Genomic DNA, 25587 nt, shown 5'->3' on the forward strand with positions numbered 1-25587 from the left:
ACACAATGCGCCGCCGACAATTTTTATGAAATTCACCCAACCCCACCAAAAAAGGGGGGTGGATCGTTACGGGTGCAAGTATCAGGCATATTTAGTGGTGTGGGGCCTACTCGACGGTCTTTTCAATGTCATAGGCGTTCGTTGGCCGACGTAGAGGTCGAAGATTTTGAAGACTTCGATGAACGCGGTTTCTTTGTTTAGTCAAACATTTAGTAAATGACATCTTTATATACGTTTTAATTTAATAAAAGAACTTTAGTTCCTCCGAGTAAAATCATGAATAGAGATTTAACTTTTTTTCTTTTCTTTATTATTTGACAAAAGGCATAGCACAGAACACAATCATTATTAACAATACTTAAGCACTAAGTTACATTAAGACTAGATTCTTTTCCTTACCCCATGACCCAATCGAAATTAAAGTACGGAAATACGAAAAAGTATGTAGTGGAAAACGACGTGATGTTGTTAAATTTTCGTTTTTTACCGAAGTTCTTAAAGGTAATTTATGGTTTTAGCGAATGGCAATATGATAAACCTATGTAGCTATATTCATATAAGTTCTTCGTGAATTACTAATGGTACTATGGCGAAGAATCGTCAGTTCGCTTCTCTACAGCCTATTATAGAATATGTATTAGGTAAATAGAGTCTAAATGAGCCTCTCATAAAAACTATTAACAAAAATTACTTCTAATTAAGTATTTAATTATTTACTGGTTATATACCATCTTTATTTGAACATATAAATGTACGTTATATTTAAAACTAATTTCGCCGCGTATTTGTCGTCGGTTATTTGTATTCCGATTTCCAATTATTTTCTAGAGCCTTCCCTTTATTTTTGGAAGTTTTTATTAAAATTTGTTTTGGTCGGAAACGTTTTGTGATTTTCCTTGTTTTTGCTAATCGAAATCTCTGTTGTTTGTTAGAGTTCGCGGCGCGTGATTGAAATTCGAGCGTTCTATTATAAATTAACTTACGTAAAATAAGAATTTGTTGTAAATTTAATATATGAGCCTGCACATAGATTTATTTTCTATTATCGTGTTTATTGTTTACTATCAGTAGGTTGCAATTCATTTTGTTGTTTTGGTATGAATTTCTATACTATTTAAATTTTATTTATTCTATTTTATTAATAAATAATGTGTTCAATAAACATAAATTTCTTATATTTTTTAATACGATCATAACATTATATATTCATGATATTTTAAAAATTGCAAAATTAGTATACAATCATAGTTTACATCACGAATAAAGTTAAGACGTTACATACATATATCAAAATCTCTTTATATTTATTTTTAAAAAATAATTATTATTTTTGTATAATAGACACTTATAGTAAAGTGAAAACAGTGTACAACACCACAATGCATTCTTGAAAGCACACAATATGTTCATAAAGTCACAAACCGTCACAAACAATGCAATTATAATTAATGCAACAAAAACAAAATCCGACGCATTGTTAATGAAAATTTGTGTATAGACCACCTCCCTATGCCCTTCGCCTCCCTGCAATTTCAGCTACAGACGACCCTTCTCAAGGTCGCAGACGCGTGTACGCACGCTCACGCACACGCGTACATCCTTACCTGCGTTAGTGGTGTGCGTGCGCGGTCATTACACTTTAGGCAACACTGATATATACAGGTAGATTCTTGGGATCGGGTTGTTTTGCGTATGGGTGTAAGTTTATATTCTTAATTAAGTGCTTTTAAATATTTTAATGAAGCGATCTGGAAAGATTGATGTACTCGTGTGATGAAAGTAAAATAAAAATGTGCGGGATAAATGATTATTCAACCTCTATACTAAATGCCAATAAGAAATATTTTTCTATAAAAATTATTGATGGCAATCTATTGACGTTCTTAGAGATAGTTTAGTATCATTGAAGTTTGAGTTAAAATGCAATACAAGTTTTAGTTTAGTGCATTGATATAGTAGTATACAATAAAGTTGCATCAAGTGAAACAAAAAAAGTCACGTGAATTTTAGCCAGAAATTAAATAAAATATAAGAGCAAATTGAAAACAGGTTTTATGTTAACTGTTGTCGGACAACCTGCGTACTTTAAACATGCAGTTAAATATGCTCACAGACTGTGCGTCTGCATATTTAAATAATCTGGATCGAAAGTATATAAAATGTGTATTCAATGGACTAAGAATAGTTAAGAAATATATTTCTGTCTATCCTTCAAAAGGAAAAAGGCGTGATGGCATGAAGGTAGAGTGAAAGGTACTTCAAAAAGACGAGGCAAGTAAATAAAATAAAGAATTACTCAATATTTAACAAGCAGGCTGTAGTAATTATAATATACAATACAATAACTAGATATTATATGCATAAAAACAAAGCATAGGTTTATAGTTATTCTAAGTTATATAAATACGTCCCTAATCTATATAAATTTGTTTGCCCTATGATCTAACTAAAGAATATATCTCAAAATAAAACCTACTTAACTCATGAATTTGTCACATTACTTGGTTAACAGAAGTTCTTTTGAAATAGATTTTAATCTTATATTCACAAGATTTCATAGAATGTGATTCCAATTGTGCACGTGCCTAGTTTATTTATTAGGTGTTTTATTCCAACATATTTTAAATGTAGAATTCCGATAAATACATATTTGTATAACCATCGCTATAATCTTTTTTACATATAGGTCTACAGATTTTCGCCAACCTCTTCATGTTGATATTTTTCTGTAAAATAAAATTATGAATTAATTATTTTATATTGATGGGTGAAAAATAAAGTAAAATAAGTCGTTATAAAGAGTCATGTAAATATAATTTATAAGTAACCATATTAATGTATAGATTTTTATAATTAACACTTTTTTCTTAAATGAGGGTAGTTACATTAATTCGTGTACCATATATTATACAATTATGACTTATTATATTTTATAAGAATTCAATAATGATATTGTTCTTCATACATTTATAAGTTTTAATCAATATAAAAATTATAACAGGTAGGATTTTTTTTATACAACATAAGACATTTTTAAAAAGTAGTCCTCCAGCAACTATAACGTATTACAAAAAAAAACATAAAAAAGTGATCATTTACCCCTGGTGGGACTCGAACCCACAGTCCCCGGCTTAGGAGGCCGATGCCTTATCCATTAGGCCACAGGGGCTTATGCAATGTCAAGCAAAATTACTTATCCAATTCAATAGAAAATGATATGAATTTAATTTTTTTTAATTTTATGATTATTTATTATTAATTTTACATACATGCATACGAAGTTAGGTAACGTAAAAAAATACGATGAAATATAAAGCTATAGTCTTATAATGATATAATGTTATGCTAGATTTGTTTCTTGCTTAATTTTATGTTTAGGTTCCGACATACTGTTATTAATAGTAAAGACTTTTATTATTATTGGATTAATTTTTAATCATATTTCTTTACTATAAAGTGAATACACGTGCTCCTAATATTAATATTTCAGGAGGTCCATAGTTCTATATTCACCTTGTTAATATTTATATCCAAAAATTTTAATATATGTTCGGACAAAGCGGACTGAAATAAAGTCTAAACTGTCAGAATGCCAGAAATGTCGAATGCAGGCAAGTTCTGTCGATTTTATATTACATTCATAAATGCTGCATAGAGAATCGTTCGCTCTACATTTGAATGCTAGCGACGCTACAATGTTGTCTATAATATTCTTTTATATATTTACTTTCAGAAAAGAATAAGTAAATTTTAATAAATAGTAGGTTATAATACTTACATATAGGTACCTATACTTATCTTACTTTTTATAGTCTACTTTAAGTCCTAGATTTTGAAATCTGTTTGAAACAGCTTACGATGTATATGACGTCACGTTTTGTACAGGGCAGATGCAAGCGATACTGAAGTGGTCTCTGCAGTGAAGGGTGCTCGCTACCAGCGGCTTGGTAAGCGGCCAGAACGGGGTCAATCGATAAGTGAATTTTTAATTTTTCCCTACCTTCATTACGCTAGGTAAGGCGTATGTGGTGCAAACTATACTAAATAAGCAGTAATGCTGAAATGATTAGTTAAATCTACAGGGGCCTTATTTTCTATCCCGCACGTTATTTTAACAGTGCGTAACAAGCACGTAACACAACGCATCATGTGTAGGACTATAGAAATATGACTTACAGAATACCATTCCACGCACATTTCTCAGAGATAACATGACACGGCCGCGTTACGCGTTTACACTATCATACAGAATAAAGGCCCAGGAGACTTAAGTTTTGTGCTATCCAAAGATATATTGGTTTTGGCAGGTTGAGCCCTTCTTAAGTATGTACAATATAATTCAAATAACATATTGGGTTAGAAAACGTTGCGACATGTGTCTTTTGATAGTCGACATATTTATACCTCACTGTCGTATGTAAGCTGGCTGATAATGTAGATTAGGTGGAATTAGTTCAGTCCGCGTCCATGAAGTTTTTACGAAAATTATAATATGCAAAAAAAACTTGTAATATTTATTTACTAAATCGGAGATGAAACTGACAATTTTAAAGTGAAACATCAATTTCAAAGGGAATAAAATTAAACGTAAATCTTTTTTGAGTAAATATTAATAAGAGTTGGAGAATTATGAGATCCCGGACTGAATTGATGTTCCCACAAAACCTTGAAATATTGGCCACCCTTTAGTCTCCTTGATAATAATTTTCATAAACAACATGTCTAGAGATTCGAACAAATTGTCAAAGATCTGCTTACCGTAATGTAGAGTTATTGCTAAATATATTACATTTATTTCTATATGATTAAATCTGCTCTTAAAGTAGGTTTGGATTATGGTTCTGTGCATGAATATGGATTATGGTGCAGTCTGTCAAATGATATTTTATACAAAGTCAACCATGCTTTATTAAATACCATTGGACAATAACGATCAATACAATATTGTCTATTTGTTCAGAGATAAGCGCTTGCAAACACAATAATAGTAACTTCTTTTATAAGAATATCTAGAATTCTATTGCTTTTGTTGTGAATCCCCAACTTATCTTACTTCGTGTTGTAATTACGTGCCTATATAAGTCACACTAGATCAGATGTTACAGATAGGTTAGGAGACCGAAAAAAGGAATTATATTATTTATAAAGCGAAAAAGTATTTTAGTATCAGGTCAGGGTCTGCAATTTGTATCCGATACGGTGATAGGCTTGCCCCTACCACATCATGGAACGGAACAGACATGCCAAAAAGTGAGTGCTGGCATCTAGGCTTACACTTGCGAGGATGCGTGATGTGTTTTTTTTTTATGGCCAGATATTTGTTATCATAACTAAAATAGGGTTGGAAAATAAATTAAGTCCTCGTGCAAGAACAAAAAACGAAGCAACTAGTTGGACAATCATCATTGGCAAGACGTAATTCAAAATGTATTACGCCCTTGCTAGACCATTCGCGGAGCCGTACAATGTATTGAATTGAACTATAATTAGCCGGGATGTACAATTGCTATTAGTTAAGAGGTCGGTAGGAATTGCGACCACGACTGGGGCCTGTGTACGACTCTAGAAACGTAATTTCACTGGACGAATCATGCACTAGACAACATCATAAACGATGTTCTATTTTTTTTATTTTTTAAATCGCTCAACACCGTTTAAAATTCCTCTCCTCCCATAAACGTCCTCCCCCATCCCTAAAGGAGCGCCATGGTTGCTAAGCCAGGGTCGCTTGTACACCGTTAGCAGGGTACCCCCGGTGATAACCATGGCATTGCAAAAAAAAAACAAAAACGCACGCACCTCACGCTTTAATCCCCAAAAACAGAGGTGCAGCCAAGAGACCCAGTTTTCGCGAACCGTGTTCCATCCTATAATGTGATAGGGGGTGAACCTAATGACATATCGGTCACACATAAAATAGTCTTATGTGAATACATTATATACCTATAATAATAATAATAATATCAGCCCTGTATTATATACTTGCCCACTGCTGAGCACGGGCCTCCTCTACTACTGAGAGGGATTAGGCCTTAGTCCACCACGCTGGCCTAGTGCGGATTGGTAGACTTCACACACCCTCGAAATACCTATAGAGAACTTCTCAGGTATGCAGGTTTCCTCACGATGTTTTCCTTCACCGTTAAAGCAAGCGATAATTCACAAAGAATACACACATAATTTATTAGAAAAATCAGAGGTGTGTGCCCTTGGGATTTGAACCTGCGGACATTCGTCTCGGCAGTCCGTTCCACAACCAACTAGGCTATCGCCGCTTCATTATATACCTACATTCATATAATTTATTTATATAGGTACGTGTGTAGATACAATTTAAAGTAACTTTGCCATAATATTAATATCTTCTGGTTTATTTGTCTTTTCTATTTTCTTGTTAAATATTATATTTTTGAGTTTTATAACATATTCTCTGCATCACTGAAGGTAAACTAGTGTAGAATGCCTGGGGCAGTACGTTTCGTTTTGTTTGCTATTGAATACAAAGTAAAAAATACACTGAGTAATTGTCGCTGGTCGCATCGCATGTCCAGTCTGTTTGTTTTCAGTTAGTAAACATGCATGGCGTTTTCTATCAATAATAAAAGCTTTGTATTGATTTTGTCGATTTTGATAAACTTTGTATAGAATACTAAAGTTGTATTCATTTGGATCGACTACATTCTAAACATCCGTTATATGGAGAAAATATGTCGAAGTCTAAATCCGCCATCTTATCAAAGATTAAAACTAAAGACAAACTTAGGTTCCGAGACCGTTCAAAACTTCAATAGTTCAACTTTTACTTTCATACTAAAGAATGTTATTTAATAACTCTTATACCCTATTGATGTTTCTACTTTTTTGTAATAGCATCTGTGTAAGTTGAATCACTTTGTAATACTCATTCGTTGATTGTAAATTTTCTAAATAACATTTGTGAAGGTAAATTTCAGTTCCCAAGTCTGTATCATGATCATTTTAAACATAGATACCTAAATCCTATCATACGATATTTATATTTAAATTAATGCTTTAAAAATATAATTCCAAGGTATATTATCGCATGTACTAGTTTATTTATGGAATGCGCCTTTAAAATGTCGTATTTTTTCATATCTAGTTTACGATTCGCAAATCCCTGACATGGCGTTATTGGATAGCCTTTTGCTGTGTCGATGGAAATTTTATGGCATGGATGGGTGTTTGATAAAATTATTAGACACATCCACTCGACGTCAGCTGAGCGCAGATTTACAGCTGCTAAAAACATATTAAGATTAGAACAATTGTAACAAAATTTTCAAGTACTTATTCGTTTATTTTTTTGTAAGTCTTTAGATAGTTGCAAAACGGGTAAATATCTGTGAAGAAGTAAATTTATTTTACGAAATATTAATGCAATTACATCTTCACCAATACGCTTTAGATGGAGCGAAATCTAGGTAGAAACTTTGTCCGTTTCTGTTGCTAATGTTTGCAGTGTGCAATATTGGGTTTTATTTGAAGGACACTGAAGCTAGATTAAACGACCTCGTGTTCTAGTCACAAAACATTTAGAGCCTTGCTGTTGAAATTTTAAGTTCTAGGTATCATTGCTCTTGTTTGTGCGCAGGCGTAGTTAAATTCCTTGTCAAGCAATGAATTTAATTACTAGATCATTAACGGTACTGAGTCTCAACCAACTTGAAGTTAGGCACGATAAGCCCTTTACATCTGTCGTCATCAGCTAGTTCCCAGAAACAATGTACCACTCGTGACTATCTTTAAGGCGCGTATAACCGAGCAGCTGTGTTGTATAAAAAAATAATGTAGAATTTCACGTCAAATAACTTATACGTTTGATAAGAATGCAAAGTAGTACAATCAAATATCTATCACGTGGGCGTCTTACATTAACTTAAGATATTCAAGCAATGACTGCTTATTCGTGGTTGATTGAGGCATAAAACCAACTCATGTCATGCGATACGTACCGACGTTTCCAAACTCATAAATATCAATCAAGGACCATTAACTGTGAGCGCTGTGCATATACTTGCATACGGAAACCGGCCAGATTTATCAGAGCCCTGCATTCTCTGCATTTGTTCTTTATTTCACCGAATCATGCAACATTTACGGGGGAACGGCATGTCAAATGAAATTCACTGGTTTGCATTGCCTTGAACGAACTTCTTTTACATGTATTTAGTAGACTCTATTAGGACCTTTTTAACACAACCGCCTCAAAAACATTAGCGAATTAGTGTATGGAATTTTACGAAAACGAACATAACAATTTAATCAAAAACACCCATTATGTTCTAATGTTACCTGCCATTGAAATTTATGATATGCTATATATCGCGAAATGTCTTAAAAAAGAAATCCACGCCTCATGTTTATCAGGCACGAACCCCGAGCGGCCATTAGTCGTCAAAACGTATCCCCTAATAAAAGGAAAAAGGCAAAAACGGGCAAAATATCAGGCGGACTATCTGCCCCGACCGCCAAACTGACAAATTGTCTTGCATTCCATCCTTAGATACCTATAAATAAGTCTTTATTTTAAAAAACAACGTCTTCGCAGCTTGGGTTAAGTTTGGGTGCAGATGGTTTCAATTACAAAGAAATTATTGAAATGTCAGTTTTGAAACTAAGAATTCGACTAAAATGTAATTTCTTTAAAAGAACGAAAGTTTTATTTGCTCACTAAAATTAGCAATACAATATAAATCTTTAAATCAGATTTATGCTTGCAGATTGTTTGATTTTGGTAATGAAGTGATACAATAAATTGACCAACAGTATTGCCAATTTGGTGTTGATCAAATATCCTTAATAATATTAATATTTTTAACACGAATGTAAATCTTTTAGTCTGTTAAGCTACAGGTAACTGCAATACAGACTTAATTAAAAATGGAGAAGACTACGTTCTATAATAATTGCCACAAATCGAATTCAACGCTGGCAAAACCGTATGTATTGTATAAATTAAGAAATGTGTAACATTGCACAATAAACACGCCTCTATTCCTTAAAAATATGAGGTATAATATATCCTTAAACTTCTTTTAGCTTGAAATTGGAACATTAAGCATGTTACGCTCTATAAGGAACATTTAATTTATTTGGAGTTGCTTGACTGATGGCTGCCGAGCTGGTTACTAACATAAAATAAAAAGTATTTCAATAAAAAGGCTGCTCGCCGATAAATTGGGAACGTCGAGCGACCGCGCCTTTGGAGCTTAATTTTCATAATAATTAATCATGGATCTCTAATATCTTCAAAATGGTTGTCCTACGGTGTCGATGGACGATGAGCGTGGGCTCAAACCCTCATCATATTCAATTTTGGTTGCAGCTGAAACAATATGACACTGCCAGATATGGCAGCCAGTAATTTAATCAAACCAAACTGATACTGTTGCAATAAAATTTTGTATTTGTAAATGTAAAATGACCGAAATCAAAAGATTATGTCCAATAAACGTCTTAGAAATTTTTCTTATTACTTCAATGAAAAAATAAATAAAAACTAACAAAAAATCGGTAAATACCAACTTAGGTAGAACGTTCAAATGTTGACTGTTCAAATTCAAATTCTTTTCGTTCATATTAAAAAGTGTTTGAGTAACGTTGCGACTATTAAAAGACTGAGCATTTTTCTAATTCTTTGACAAAATCCTGCAATATTATAAGTTAACGCCATCATGTCTTAAATAAACTCCAAAAGCAGAAATAAAGGAAATTGAAGTACATTTGATCACAACTTATATCCACTGCGAGGACATCCAAAGAATCGAGTGTAAGTCGAGGTTGAATGTAATTTAGGATAGTTTCGCTGGATCAGGGCGTAGTGGTGAAATGTGCGAAGACGGGCGCCTTTTGGGGTGTGGGGGGACAAGTTGGAAGGGGAAGGAGGTTTAAGGGAGTGCAGAAGTGCAACATCTCAAGGTCGGCGAATCGACCGCTACTATTAGTTATATCTCGCCAAACTCCCAGTAAAATGTAGACGTGAATTAGATACATTTGGGAAGAAAATAGGTACTGTAAATGCCTCGCGCATTTACAAAATACAGAACAAATGTGTTGTATCACTCAGCGGTATAATGTTAATAGGTATACAAATAATTAAACAAAAAAATGTTTTACTATTCTGTGTTTAGAATTCGGCTTAAAACAGTGGAAGATTCTAGAACATTTCTTAACATATTTAGCTTTTGAATAGATCGTCATCTTAGTGTTTTATATTATGTAGATAGTAGATATATGCTTGTTCGTCAGATATAATATATAAAAGTAAATCCAAAAACAAATGCTTTTCTTACTTAGCATCAGCCCGGAGTCTGGGATTTGGGCCAGATATGGTGTGATAGACTCGGGCCCCTATCACATCATGGACGACATACACACGGCGCAAAAGTAGATGCACCAGTTACGCCTCTGCCTACCCCTTCGGGTTTAAAAGGCGTGTGGGTGTGTGTGCAAAAAAAGCAATATTCGATAGGTTTCGTTTTAGAACAGAATATAGAATTGAAAAGCGGTGTTATGACATCGCCAGTTAGTAGGCAAGGTGTTTCTTTCGGTTGTTAAAGTTCTGAAGATCAATCCAACTCTAATAAAGTCTTAAAATTGAAATCTTCTCTCTTCTTTATAATTTTTACTTAAATTACAGCTCATTCCTTTGTACAAGTATTTCATTAAAATAGTAATGTAAGTATAGCATTGTTGCCTCCTTAGTTAACACCTAATGTATCGGAGTGTCGAGCGCAATATAATTACAGTTCATGGGTGATGATTATCATCAGCCAAGCGGCTAGCTCGTCTCGTCATTCGTTTGTTTAACAAAAATATGGTTACACAATCGTCGAATCAGTTTACACGAGTGCGCAATTGCAATTCATGTTTCTTGTGTGACTGGAATATGAGAGTTTAATGCGAATAATGATTAGTGGCTTTGCGTCAAATACTAAATAGATGATTTCCTATTCACATATTTATCTATAAATGCTTTTGCGAAATTGTAAGCGTTTTGTAACCATTTTTATTGGTATTTTATAGATCTCAATATTTAAATCTGGTTTATGAACACGTACTAGATACTTAATTCATTTTAAAAGCATTTAGTAATTAAACTTGGATAGTAAATTGATTTTTCATGGATTTATTAATGCATAGTATTATCCTTAACACTATAACGGATGTACTATGGTCCTCATAACACTTTGAAAATCAATTTAAAGTTTTACAATGTAGCTAATTTCTAAGCAAAGTGAATTCAATTGCGCATAGCCAATACTTATAATATAAAATCTCTAACAATCTTCAAAGAAAACATGTAGGTACTCGAAAACATAGAGGTAGGCGTTTAAATACAAACTCAACATTGGGGAAATTTGCAAAATGATTGAAATTAATTCAGTATCGTAATTTATTCACGTCACGTTTCTTGTCAAAGATTATAATAATATTATTTTGTATCAATGCGTATGAATATTCATACAAGATGAAAGTTTTGACGCGTCTTTGCTTCTGCTCGTGGCTTTCGGCAATGTTTTGTTTTCTAAGAATAATATTGTAAATTAAGGCAAATTTAAAAGAATATTGCTGCTTAATTAGTCAAATTCTGTTTACAATTAATTATTACGTAGGTGTAGCACCTAGAAGTATTTTCGATGCTGCAACTAACGATGGAAATTGGTCTTTTCTAATCGGTTATGACACATTGCGCGCAAATCACGGATTGACAACAAAAAACCGGCGTCGAGCAAATGTAAATGAACCACAATATAAACAAGTGGTGGGGCTGGAGCCGGCGCGTGTTATGGCGTTATTTTATCTAATCCCATATTATCTAATAGCCGATAGAGCGAGTTCAAGGTTGGTCGCGGGCTGGCAAAGCGGCACAGTATCGCACGGTCGCATCGTCTTGTCCCAGGCCGTAGCACCCTTGCGCTTTTATCAATACGCCGCCGACCACAGCGCCGCCTCGCGGCCGACGACAGTACTGCCTCGGACTCGAGTGCGCACGCTCCATGCTCCCCGACATTGCTGCATTTATATCACAAAACTATTCCTTCCCCAAATATATCTAACCAAAATTAACCTATCACCATCCGATTCGCGAGCCGCGTTGTGATTTTAAAGGTCGTTAAACCGGCCGATCGCGCGCTGTGCCTGAAAACTTAACCTAAACCGACCGTAGATTACGTCAATAACAGCCCTGCAAGATATTTCCGCGCCTCTGTTATTGTTTATTATAATCACAAACAAATCGAAACGTGGTGCCGTGATCTAAGTGTTCCCGCGGAGCTCAACGGTAAGTAATGTTATCATGAAGTGTATTGTGAAATGTTTGTTTATGTGCAGCTCGTGTCTGGAAAGTATTATCTAGGTGATCCGAGCTCTTGTGCGGCTACTTTCGCTGGCCAGCGTACACGAAAATGAGGACACTCTCTAAAATAAACTGAGATTTTTACCGCGGCCCGTTTCAGTAACATCACGCGTGTATTACACGATAGCTGTACTAGTGTTTATGCTAAGCCAAATTCATCACATAAACAATGTAAATAAACACCTTAAGGGAGTTAGAGGATGATTATATCGTCGTAGATTATCCGCCATAATGGCTTTATTAGCAAAACTTTACCCATTCCCGTTAATTCGCAAGCTTCTACTACAACACAGTTTATCGCGCAGGTATTCTTAACACCTATATACCAGTTCGTCTCATTTTACCTCACTCTGAACCACAAAAAGTGTTCTAGCATTCCTACATAAACTAGTTTTAATACAAGAGTCTTTTGCTTTGTTTGCAGCACAAATTGTGAAGCGAACGCAGTGCACTCACTCTCTTGCACAATTAGCGTTCTTATGTTAATTCTGTTCGTGACGAGATTGCAAATCAATATAAACAAATCTTATTTTATGTAACGTTTAATGAGACATGTTTCTAAACAATAGATACGAAAGTACATGTTAGTAAATACGAAAACGTTTGACCTGGTAAAGCATCTGAATAATACAAGAATTTAATATTCCAATTAATAGTGAATTAACTTGAATGAATGTTTGAATTTAAATGCTTATGGATTATAAACTAGGATGCTCGGAAGTATCGATTATGGGCTATTTAGGTCATAGAGCAACGATAGGGATTCATAAATGTAAACGAAATAACACCAATAAAATATTAAACTCAACAGTCAATTTCCTAGTTAACTTATTCTCAGACAATCAAGGGTATTATAGACGAAAATATATTTTAATATAAACATAATACGTGCAGTTAAAAAATCATAAGTATAATTGTTAACTTCCGAATTATTGTTTTATGAATGCACTTTAAAATTCGCACAAAGCGAATGCAGTATTCCGATGTCGCGCATTTAACATCAATTTTGTGCCCGTAATAAAACAGAGGTCGGTTCTGCATCAATACAGTTCCTTTTGTGTCCTGGCCCCAGTTTGGTATCGTGAGAAAGTGGGGCAAGTTCATGGTCAGATGCAGCGATTGTGTTTGTCGAATGAGTGCATGTTTTGTTCGAAATCCGGGATGAAATTTCTTCAACCGACGGCAAGCTGTAAACTATAGACTACAAATTGCTGTAACTTGTCAAGCAGATTGCTAAAAGGTCGTGTCTATTTAAAAATATGCAAAGGAACTAGATCTTTTGTAAGTAACTTAAGTGTAAAGCAAGAATGGGTTGTTTTGTTCGAATGTCCATGAGAAAAGTTTGCCTCAATGCCTGTTTTAAAAATGGGGAGTCTATTTATAGCTCGACTATTTATGTAAGTAATGGCGTTAAATAGGTTACAGAATTTGTTTGAGTTCTTTATGTGGGTTTATAATAGCTATATACCAAACTATGAAAGTAGGTCGAGTTTAAATTGTAACGGCTCAATTGAATAATGAAATGCTGCGAAATTTACATACTTACCTGCCGTTTCTTGCAGATTAATTATTCTGATAATATATTTTTAAAGATTACCGCAGCAATTTAGTAGAATAATAATTAAGAGGGTTGTTCAGATTTGCATTGAGGGTGCAAGTTCTGCGTTGCTGTTCATATGCAGGTTGGGAAGTTGCCACGTGTAGGGGTAAGAAACTGGAGAATGTTCGGGCTAAAATCTTATAAATAGTTTAATTAAATAATTATTATAATCAAGGGACTTAGATATCAAACGCTAGGAATATAGGTGTTGTAATAGCTTATAATGTCCCAATGTTGGGCAAAGGCCTCCCCAAGATCCTTCCATGAATCCTCAGTTGGCTTTATTAAAATATTGAAATTATTAAGTTCTTTTACAGTTTACTCGAAAGTCGACATCAAGACTCAATAATCATCAATGGCGAACGGTGAAATTTTTCCGAAAGTAACCCGATGCAAAAAAACAGTGCCTTAGTTAATATCGCGGCCACTTTAACAGAAAACAAATACAAAGACGAAAGTATATAAACCGAAAAAGGAAGCCGACAGGAATGGTGCTGTATGGAAGCTTCGCCAGTGATAATCACTGTTGTAAAAACCTTAGGACCTGTGATTACACTCAATAATATCATACAACATAATATACATAAAGAATATACTACTACTGAAACCAAATCTTCAATGAAAATCAATCCCAGCGCTCTAATTTACAATCATTCCAAGAGAGCGCGTACAAACACGTTACCCGATATACATTTTATCTTTGAACTTTGAGAACCAAATAAATGCAATAAAGACTCGCCAGTTGCCGGAAGACATAAAAAGCAAACATGTGATTAAGTATATAAAAGTATATGACCCTATTTTTATATCTAGGTCCACGGACCGGTCCATAGGTATTTTTATGGAGTACCTACATAAAAAATGTTTTTAACAGTCGAGATCTGGATTATCCGAGGGTAGCAGATGTTTGGGAGGTAAAATACGTTTAATAGGAAATCTCGTATTTTAATTCATTTTGTAAAATTATTAGTAACGGGATCTATGTATGGGTTATAGACACTTAAATTTAAGGCAATGTCATATTATGGTTAAAAGATGATGCACAGCCTCTGACGACCCATCATACTTCATTGAACTAGGAACGTCCAAATCTTCTTAATTAGAATTAGTAAAGCGTTGATAACCTATTTGGGAATGGTACGGATTGCTAAGACGATTGTCCGCAGGTTCAAAACCCAAGGGTACATACTTACGACTTTTCTAAAAAGTTATGTGTGTATTCATTTTAACTAATCACTTGCTTTAACGATGAAGGAAAACAACGTGTCAAAATCTGCATACCTGAAAAGTTCTTCATAAGTATTTCGAAGGTATGGGAGTCTCAGCCTCATTTAACCCGTAAAAGTGCATGAAATAATTATTTTATACAATTTCGATATCTAACTTACGGATATTATACGAAATCGTTCGGATATTATCCGAAACTGTTCGGATAATGAACGTGCGGATAATCATAGGTCCGCTGTACTATGAACAGCGTCGTAAAATCTCGTTTATGAAGTGCTTCACCTTGTATCTTAATGCACAGACGCTGCAATACAAGTAAAAAACTGCCCATCAAAAATGTTTACTGCCCAACTAAGTTCAATGTATTTATGAGGTGGCTAATAGGCTTATTATCAGTGGCAGTAAGAATGTATAAAATTTAAGTTCGATCAACACTACTGCTGTATGAAGATAACTTGAGAATTGTAAAGTTTCGTATTGGCAAGATCAATGAATGAATAATAAGATTCTACATGAAGATGTATGGGGAAATTGGTTGATAATTTAGAAAACTCATATTGACAACAGCAGGTAGTGATAGGTCGAAGTTGTGCAAGGCCAGGTTCTATAATCCGGCATTCCTGAAATCGTGTGTGACGAAAGAAAAGACATTTCCAATTCATTATTCTTCTCTTTTTTAGGAGTAGCTACAAACTTGTTACTGACGTTCTTTCAAAATTTAAGGTTAAATCGGTCTATACAATATTTTTGTTATAGCTTATATGTTTCTTTATGCTATAGTTATAACACCAATATTTTCAGATAATATGCCATTGATGATATGATGCAACAGGCGCCCACGTTGTTCCGCTAATGATTAGCCATTAACATATTTATATAGTTATCGTATTTTATAATATATCAAAGCAAAGGGGACTAGGTAGATTTATTTGTCATCATCAGCAGCCACATAACGTCCACGGCTGAACATAGGCCTCCCCTAAAAGATTCCAGATGGACCTGTCGAAAGCGGCCTGAATCTAGCGTGTTTCTGCGACCTATATCAAGTCATCTGTCCACCTTGCAGGTGGACGCCCAACGCTTGTCGGTACGTGGTCTCAACCCGAGAACCTTCTGCCCCATCTACCGTCAGTTCTGCGAAGTATGTGCCCTGCACACTGCTATTTTAGCTTGCTAATCCGCTGACCTATGTCGGTAACTTTCGTTCTTTTACAGATCTCTTCATTTGTGGTGTGATAACGTAGAGCAAAGCCCTCTCCATAACTCGCTGAGTGACGGAGAGTCTTTTCAGGTGGCCCATAGTCAGAGGCCACGTCTCTTTCCATTTATTTGTGCTAACTTATTTAATTTTTGCCACTGTAGCATTTGTTTGATACTGACATGACGATACCTCAAAACTAATTTATTATTCAGCTATAATAATAATTCTTATCCAGTATAATAGACATATTTTTGTCTCTGAATATGTAAAACACACATCCGTTTGGCAGACACCGATTAATATTTGTGTCAATTTATAAATATATTTAGATTATAAAAGAACGTTAGCAACAGATAAAGTTAACAATGACTATAAATATGATAATTGGATCGACGAACAAGTTGACCTTGGAATCTCCCTCGTTCATAGATTTAAAAAGGTAATATGAAAAATCTATTATCATTCTGTAAGGTGTAGCCATTAATGCTAAATCATAGTGACTAAAAAACTTTTATATATAACATAATCACTTGAATCAGTGAAGAAATAGACGAGAATCTGATTATTGTAGTCTATTTGTCGTTGAACCTATACTTTATCATACTAGCTACTGGATAAATTCCAAATTTAAATACACTGATTATAATACTCTTACAAAATGTATAAATAAATGCCTCGTAGTAAAACTGCTGCGTTTTCAATTGGCATTATTTTATTAGGTTTTATGATTCCCGGATATTTTTTTGTGAAGTTGGGTTGTAGGAACATAATTCTCTCGTAGTTCATGAATCATCAACTTGCATCGAAGAGCTTATATAATGCTACAGAGAACTTGCATTTTTGTCACCGATTAAAACCATCAGCATGAATGTTTGGATGATAAATTATTTTTTTAAATAATTTAGCTTCGTCACAAAATCAAAGGCATAAATCTTTAGTAAAAAATTCCAGAAGAAAATTTTAATTGGCCAACTATCGCAATGTCGGAATTATTATCAAAACTAGTAAAGTAGGTAAACTTTCCCCGTTATTCGGTGCATAAAATTGTAAAATTCTAGGGAACGGCACCAGATTTGCATTAAGATTTCAAAGGCTATCTAGTAGGTTACGCTGAGTCTGCATTTTGTACATTATATCTTCATTTTGAGTCTGGGTCGACGAACTGCTTCTTGTGATTAACATCATTAACTGCTTTACTTACTTCCTTAAATTCTGCTACTTTATGAATCTCTATGTAGAAATGACATGAAATTGATTAAAAACACCACATCTTTGCAAATGAATGATATGTAGACATTAATGACCTGAATTTAGTTGAAGAGATCAGGATTTTAGCATTACTTTACCTAAAAGTACAAGTCCGAGACGAGCCGCAGGCCGCCTGCGGTTGCGATCAGCTGCGCTCAGGCCTGTGGTCGCAGTCTTTTCTATTCGGGATATAGACAATAAGCCCTATTCGTCGCGGCTGCAGGGCTCAGTCGTTTCCATAGATTAATTAGCAATCCAACATTTTTTTCAATATGTCATTTTTAAAAATGACTTGCAAAGATCGCTTAATTATTATGAATTTTAATTTAGTCGCATTATTTTTACTATTTCCAAACTGACATTTCACTTAATGACTCTTTCGAAATAAACAAAACTATGAAGTATTTGTTTCACTCATTCTCGTGTTTTTGCTATTTTATTCGATATGAATAAAATCGATGTTTCTCTACTTTGGTTAGATAGACTGAGGGCCTTGCGGTCCGGGTCACCACAGGGCTGCGATCGACCGCAGTCGCACATCGCAGCCGCTCGCTACAATGTCGCGTTGCTCGAAATATTTTTTATATAAATTCATAGAAACCATTAGTGTCGCTTTCAGCCTGCAGTCTACCGCTGCGGTCTAGGGTTCGGCTTAGGCTTGTAGCTTGATGTTACATCTCTAGAATTGGTCTATTATTTCTTGTATAAGAAAGTATTCAAAATAACATGATTTTTATGAATTGTGTGTGTGTGTTTTTATTTTATTTTCACTTAAACACCATCTATTGTGCTTGTAAATCCATATAAAATGCGCGAGATTGGAATTTAATCTAATTTTCCTCCTAGGCTTATTATTAAAACAAAACCAAATTTAGAAATGACTTCACCCATTTATTGCTTTGTATAACCCATTCATACCCCTGTGGACTGAGCAATAAAAATTCCGAGAGACTCGCATAATCATTTCACGAAGGAAAAAAACTAACATAACAGATTTAAATCAGCTTTCTGTTAAATCATTATCAGATGCAAATGAACCTGGCTCGGAATCTTGGACCATCTTTACTTACATCTACGCGATTTGTATATTCACTTAAGTCAATAGAATTTGTGGATAGGAAGTTTGATTGTAGGGGACATGATCTTCTTTACTATTGCATATCACTTGTATCCACAAACAATACTATGAGGACACATAGTGCCTCCCAACACAGTGTTGGCAATTTCATAGACATTATGGAAAGCCATAAAAAAGCTGAACAAAGGTTCAGCCTTGTTTTTCTGACAACCAACTGAAATAAACTTCTATTTTAATATTAATCAATCACAACACCTCCTTCTATCTTATACTTACGCACTGCAAGTGCTGTCATGCCGAGAGCACTGAGAAGCAGACTTTGTATGATAGCATTACTTTTTTCTTAGGTGGTTAGCATTTAATAGAGGCCTATGTGTCGATTTAATGTGTTGAAACAGACTTAAGGGTTTGTGAAACAAATTTTAGAATGGATATTATTTTTATAATGATAATGATAATAAGAATAATATCGATTTTAATTTTAAATCAACTTATCTGTAAGCACATTATTATGATTAAGGACGGGCGAATCGAATATTTATTTTTATGTAGATTATAGTCATGCTGTCATATCTGGGAAGTTTTTTTATGTAAATTGCGTTTTCACCCTCGTTATATCGTAATTTGCTTTTTTATCAGCTTAAGATCTGTTATAATTCGTTATATCATGGGATAATACGTCTACTTCCTGGCACATCCAATTTTGAACGCGTCTTCTGGCATTGATTAATTCCCGTGACAAAATACACCTACCAATAAGTCTTCTAGCTATCAATCTCTTGTAAATGGCTTAATTGGATCCGTGTACCCGTATACCAAGGTCACGGCCTTTCAAGTTTTTGTGTAGGCATACATCAACTCGGGCCAGTTTACATAGTTTTTACTTTCGGCTCATGGATGACTATTTTATTGATTAAAAGCTGTACACATCTACGTAGATCTTGGATTCTATACGATTCGCCTTTCACTCCATATCTGGAGAAATATTTTGGTACGATAAGAACTGTGAATGTCTGACTAATTATATTGTAACCAATGTGTCAATTAATATGCTACTATCCGTATTCAAAGGCCCATCTCATAATCAAAATGAAATGCCTACCCATAAACTTTACGAATCCTAATCAGAGAAACAAAAAACCAAATATAATGGTCTGTCTGGAATATAAAATTTTGGCCTGCGAACCCGCGATGTACCTACTTAAAACATATTGAATTTTGCTTTCGCTTCGCCACTTTGAATACGTAATATATATAAATAACATCAAACAAGTAAAAATAATAGCGTTGCTTGGTAATGTGTGAGTATTTTTTGCGAAGAGCTTTTGTTTTAAACCCCATTAGTATTGAAACATTACGCGGATTTGTATTATCTGATTTGTCGTACCTAACTCGGGGAAGGCTCGACACGCTCGGTGCCATCGACCGGTCTGCTAATGTATTCTTTTCAAATCTCAGTACCATTGTGGGACAAATGTATCGACGCAAAAAGTTTTCAACCAAAAAACTTAACTCGTCCTCTAACTTACCGTCAAGGTTGTATTTCGGGCTTATTGATACTTAAAACAATATGAGCTTGCGTCAACTGAGGCTGCGCACGAGTCGTGGTCTCGCTTCGTAATTGTAGACTTGACTTACACGCGTCCTGGTCATAAAAATGATCAATTGCAAATTACCTCGGACAATTGCTGTCACTTTTTGCTACATGTTAATTAAAACCTCATTTCCGTTTATTGTAAAGCGGGTTAATTTTTCAATTTACTCCGCCCTGCTAAATATAGACGTCGCGTATCCATTAAGAGGCTCTTTTATAACTTCCATTAAAGTAGGTGGCCGATAAATTAAGTTTACTGATCGGATCAACTGAAAATATATTTTAAAAGTTACGAACAGAAGTTGTTTGGAAATGGTTTTCTGGGTCATTCAGGACGTCGACATGTTATATCATTTTAAGGGCTTTATTAAAAGTAAGTTATAGTAAAAGTAGTTTAACTAACACAATATATAAGAAACAAACAATTACTTCTTGAAATAATAATAGAAGATAACTAGAGACCCAACACACGTCGAAGGTTATAAATTATTAATAGAATGATTTTCTTGGATTATGTTATGTCTATAATGTATATTTTCGTTGTAAATAAAAAGTTGTATTAAAGGGAAGTAAAACTTTCCATAAAGCGTAAAAACTATGGTCACAACCGACTGATAGCAAATAAAATTATATTTTAAAAATATTTTTGCTTTTAATAATAATTACACTAACTTCAGATTAATATTTAATAAAACATCAGAACAACGTGCTAAATAAGGAACAACACGTAATTCAATAATATTAAAACGACCTTTAATTTTGATAAAAAAATAACTCATTGAATCGATAAGGATCACTGTAAAAAATGTAATCTACAAATTTATCTGGGAATTAAATGTACCTTACGGTCAACGCCTCTAAAGGATTTGGGGACTGTTTTTGCACCGACATCATCAGAGCTGTCTTAATTCCGACTGACAGGCTCCATTGCCATTTCTGAGATTCTTTTCAACCAAAGCTATTCCAAATAATATTTTTATTGATCGTAAACATTCGATGTGTTATTTATGGCAGTCTTTGTGGTAGGTTGGCGGAAGAGGGATATGAGGTTATGAGGTCTCGGAGAGGTCATTTCAATGTTTGATATCAACAACACTTTATTGCTGAGCTCCAATTTGTTGTGGACATTAGCACCGTGATTTATTTAATTTAGATTACTACGTCTAGGGTTACTATCGTGTGTGTCGTGTGTTTCACATTTCTATTTGTTGTTTTACTAAAAAGAACATTTTGGTTATGAATTTTCGTGAATCAAATAATAATCATTTTTCATCGGTACATATTTTAAGCTACGCACGAAAAATAATAGCAGGAGTCATATTTTATTTAAAACTAGCTGACCCGGCGAACTTCGTACCGCCATATTTCTTCTTGTGTCTCATTCGCACACTCACTTTTCTGAAATTTTTAAATATTTTTTGTCATACAAATCTCCTCCTGACTATAACAAACACATAAAAGAAAAATGTATCCAATTTGGTGCAGTCGTTTGGCAGTTATACGCGTACAAACAAATCAGTGATCCATTTTTATTTTTATATAGATTATTGATGCATAATATAAGCTTACTACTTTATATAAAACATTGATATTGTACATAAAAAGGGCGAATAAAGCTATTAAAACATTAAATAATGTTATGTATAACATGGCATGGTTTCACTATCTGACCAATTTACGATTTCCTCTCGTAAATAAAATTGACCGACTTACATAACTAATAGCGCCATCCCTAGCGCGTGGTACATTAGCGTCCATCAGTCATCGGCCTCGGCTTCCGGTTACGTTTTGTGGTTCATTGCCTCGGTAGATATCCAATAGACGACCTTCACAGCATTCGGACTGCGTACCACGACTTCTTACTCTGCGATCTATGTGCTCATTCAAACACCATTGCTATCTCACAAATACATTTGTTTATTTTGTACAAGTATAACAAGCATTGGACAATGATTTAGTTAAATAGTCATAATATTTATGAAATGTGGCTAATGTGTGTCTGGCACATTCGGGTGTTCCCTGGCGCTCGGAAATCGAAACATACGAATTTTTTGTCTGTTATTTTATTGGCGTGCTATAATTTCAAGGTTTTTTAATTTTATTGCTATAATTTGATTACAAAAGTAAAAAAAAAGTTGGACGGTAGCAATATTTATTATTTAAGTTATTTAAAACCATTTGCCACGCTGTAAAACTTCACATGTGTAGAAAAGCCATCGTTCTTCTGTAATGACATAAATGTTCAAAGTTAGGATCATTAATCATATCGTTTCTTCTTCTTTTGCTTTTCTAAGTATTGGATACGTGTATTTTTCTTGCAAACCACATATTGTGTGCATGGTAAATAAATTATTGCTATGTTGAAATTTATATTCGACATAAATTATTTCAATTTCATACAAATTTTCTGTCTTGTCGGAACAAACAAGTTTATTTAAAACGTAACACATTTCCCTGGCCGTTTCCCAAGCAATCTGATTCGAGCAACACGCTTCAGTTACTTTAACAGCAATGTGTTAAATTGATTCCAAAATGTGTGATGCCGCTGCGCTCTCTGTGAGGCGTCTGAGACAAATAAATTATTTTTTTATTGCATCGGTTGCAACAGACGCCGATCATTGGTTTGACATTCAGACGGTCTAGCTTGCTCCTCGCATCACTGTGTACATTTGACGGCCAAATGCAGGTCCTCTTGTTGCTAACGAGCCAACATCGACTCAGATTTCAAACAAAAAGAGGTCATTTTCGTTCGTTGCGCGGTTTCGGGAGATTGCATTCGATACCCGAGCTCGCAATTCGTAATGACCGTGCATTTCGCACTCAAGGGCAAGGGTACGAATTATTATTCGTTTAGACGTTATGACCGAATGGCAACAGAAAGACTTATTCTCTATTGTTAGAGGCAATATGAATTCGCGGTCGGGTCTCATTGTCTTCCAGCTGTCATCATTTTCAATTTGCGGAGCTGTGTCGAAATAGAACGAATGGGCTCGCCTTGGTTGGGAACCGCAGCGTATTCAGAATATGACATTGAACATTTCGATTTTATTATGCGGTCAGAGCCTAAATTTATTTATATTATCTTGTAAATTCGAGAGCAGGCTTACGTGTTCATTATGTTTGTTTGTTGCAGGTCTAAAGTCAACGTGGAGAATCGGACAAAACGAGTATACAAAATGTTGTAATTAAAGTCAATAAATTAGTTTGTAATTTTTTTGAGATAATTTTATACTGTTGTACTGGTAAGTGTGAAAGTGGAGAACCTAACTGCTGCGAAGAGGAACGCCGGGTTCACCCCGGTAACCGACAGGTAATTTCATTATTGGTTTCCTTTTTCAGTCATCGAACCATGACGTGGTTGTAGTCGATGTAATCACTCATCAGCATGTACTTTATTTATAATTTTAATCTTTACCAAAATTATAACGATGTTTGTTGACGTAAAAAAAAATTAAATAAATGTTCCACAAGAGAATATAAGGTCATTGTTTACCTTTAAAAACTTACAATGACTGCGTTTCGATACAAATATGTAAATTAACGAAATAATTATTCTTTAAAAAATACAGAATAAACAAAACGTATGCGTCAACGTCCGAATTTAATTAATTACAATTATTCAGTGTCGTATCTCCACAACAAATAAGCGGATTTGTAGTTGCCGTGTAAACATTTAGCTAGTATTTTAATTAAGGAAATCCTGGCCGGTGCTAGTTCACTTGGTGTGATTAATTCAACATTCGCTCACGTATTCCACTTATCTCTACTCATTATCAACCCGAGGGAGGCACGATTTTGTACATTTACCCCGAACAAAAAAATATATTTGCATATTACTAGTTTGCTAGTGGATTATAGTGAGAAAAAAGTGGGCGTGGCTTAATATTATTTATGATCTCTTTAAATTATATGATTACGTGTGATGTGTTATTTTGCAATTACCAAGTAAGCTGTAGATAAAGTTTGAACGACGGCTTGAGGCAGGCTTCCTTTTTTATTTAACTTTCCGACGCGAAGAATTTTAATTGCATACGTGTTCGTTAACATAAGATCTTTGATATTCTAAAAAGTATTATCACACTTTTGTTGTTTCGCACCCAAAGTGATGCCTTTATTTTGCTCATTGAAAAAATTGTTTTGCTTGCCACTTTATTTCTGCTAATAGAATAGATATTAACGTTGTATTCCTTAGTTTTTAAACTAACATTATTTTTATACTGATTAAAATGTAATAATATCACTGTTACCTGAGCCTGTCATGTTAACAATATGTGAACAAACAATCATTATGAACGGAACGAAACATGATGACGAATGAAGAACAACGACTCGTCATTCGGTCCTTACCTGGCGCGTTGAAATTAAAAAAATAAAACATCCACCTTCAAAACAACTATACATACCTAAATACATAAGGCGAAGTTATTAGTATTTGAATTACTTTTAGGGAAAGTCCTATTATGTAATTATTTTCTTTTACGAAGTTAAAAGGTGATAACGTCGCAATATTGGTCAAGCAATAGACTGTGATCTTGCAGTATTTCTATGTTTTAAGTGGAGTTTTTAGTTAGGATGGCAGCAATTGAAATAAGCAAAAGTAAGTAATATAGAAGAGTAAGAAGAATATCATTGTTTTTACTGATTCGATTTATTACACGTGTACTTAAATAAGTAACTGATAAGATCTTCGGTTTGCTTGAAAGTTGGGTTAGGTTAGAATCTAATATATCAATAGTCTTATAATATATATTAAGACCTTTATAAATAGTCTTCGTTGAATGACTTTCTAATCTCATCTACATCTGTCCAGCTATAGCTTAGTCAATAGTTTTTATGATATTTTTGACGCAGGACACAAATTTCTATACTTGCAGCGATATTTACCTTATTATATAGAGCCCTGTATTTCTTACGCAAACAATCAGTTTATTGTACGATTTTTAAATAATATGATGTTACTTATACAACCTATACGTTCTTAACTGAGCAAGGGTTTAGTTTTTTTTTATAAGTCACAATTGTAAACTTTATATTTTATTATTATTACTCATAAAAACAAAAGTGTACACAGAAAAAATCTTTTTCTTAGTGACGTGTCATTTCCAATTCCGAATTTTTTGGTCTACATGTACATTATACACATAAAATCCAATAATATGGGAAATTCCAAAAACCGCAACATGGTTGCACGATTCTATTGAATCCCATAAAAACATACGTGAGACAAAACATCTTGATATTTTTTATCATCGCGCTATAA

At 34.2% G+C, this 25587-nt stretch overlaps 1 protein-coding gene and 1 non-coding gene across 2 annotated transcripts in view; one reads left to right on the forward strand and one right to left on the reverse strand.

Moving 5' to 3' along the window:
• Nucleotides 1-3096: 3096 nt before the first annotated feature.
• Nucleotides 3097-3169, reverse strand: Trnar-ccu. The gene has a single exon. It is a non-coding gene; the product is annotated as a tRNA-Arg (tRNA).
• An 8837-nt stretch (nt 3170-12006) lies between these two features.
• The window catches only part of LOC115453818 (ecdysone receptor-like), a 279568-nt gene continuing 265987 nt past the window's right edge, over nt 12007-25587 (forward strand). The window contains exons 1-2 of the mRNA XM_030182564.2: nt 12007-12304; nt 23461-23637. The gene's annotated coding sequence lies outside the window, so the exon portion shown is untranslated. The remainder of the gene's footprint in view (nt 12305-23460; nt 23638-25587) is intronic.

Source organism: Manduca sexta, chromosome 17, assembly GCF_014839805.1.
Source record: "Manduca sexta isolate Smith_Timp_Sample1 chromosome 17, JHU_Msex_v1.0, whole genome shotgun sequence".
Lineage (NCBI taxonomy): Eukaryota > Metazoa > Arthropoda > Insecta > Lepidoptera > Sphingidae > Manduca > Manduca sexta.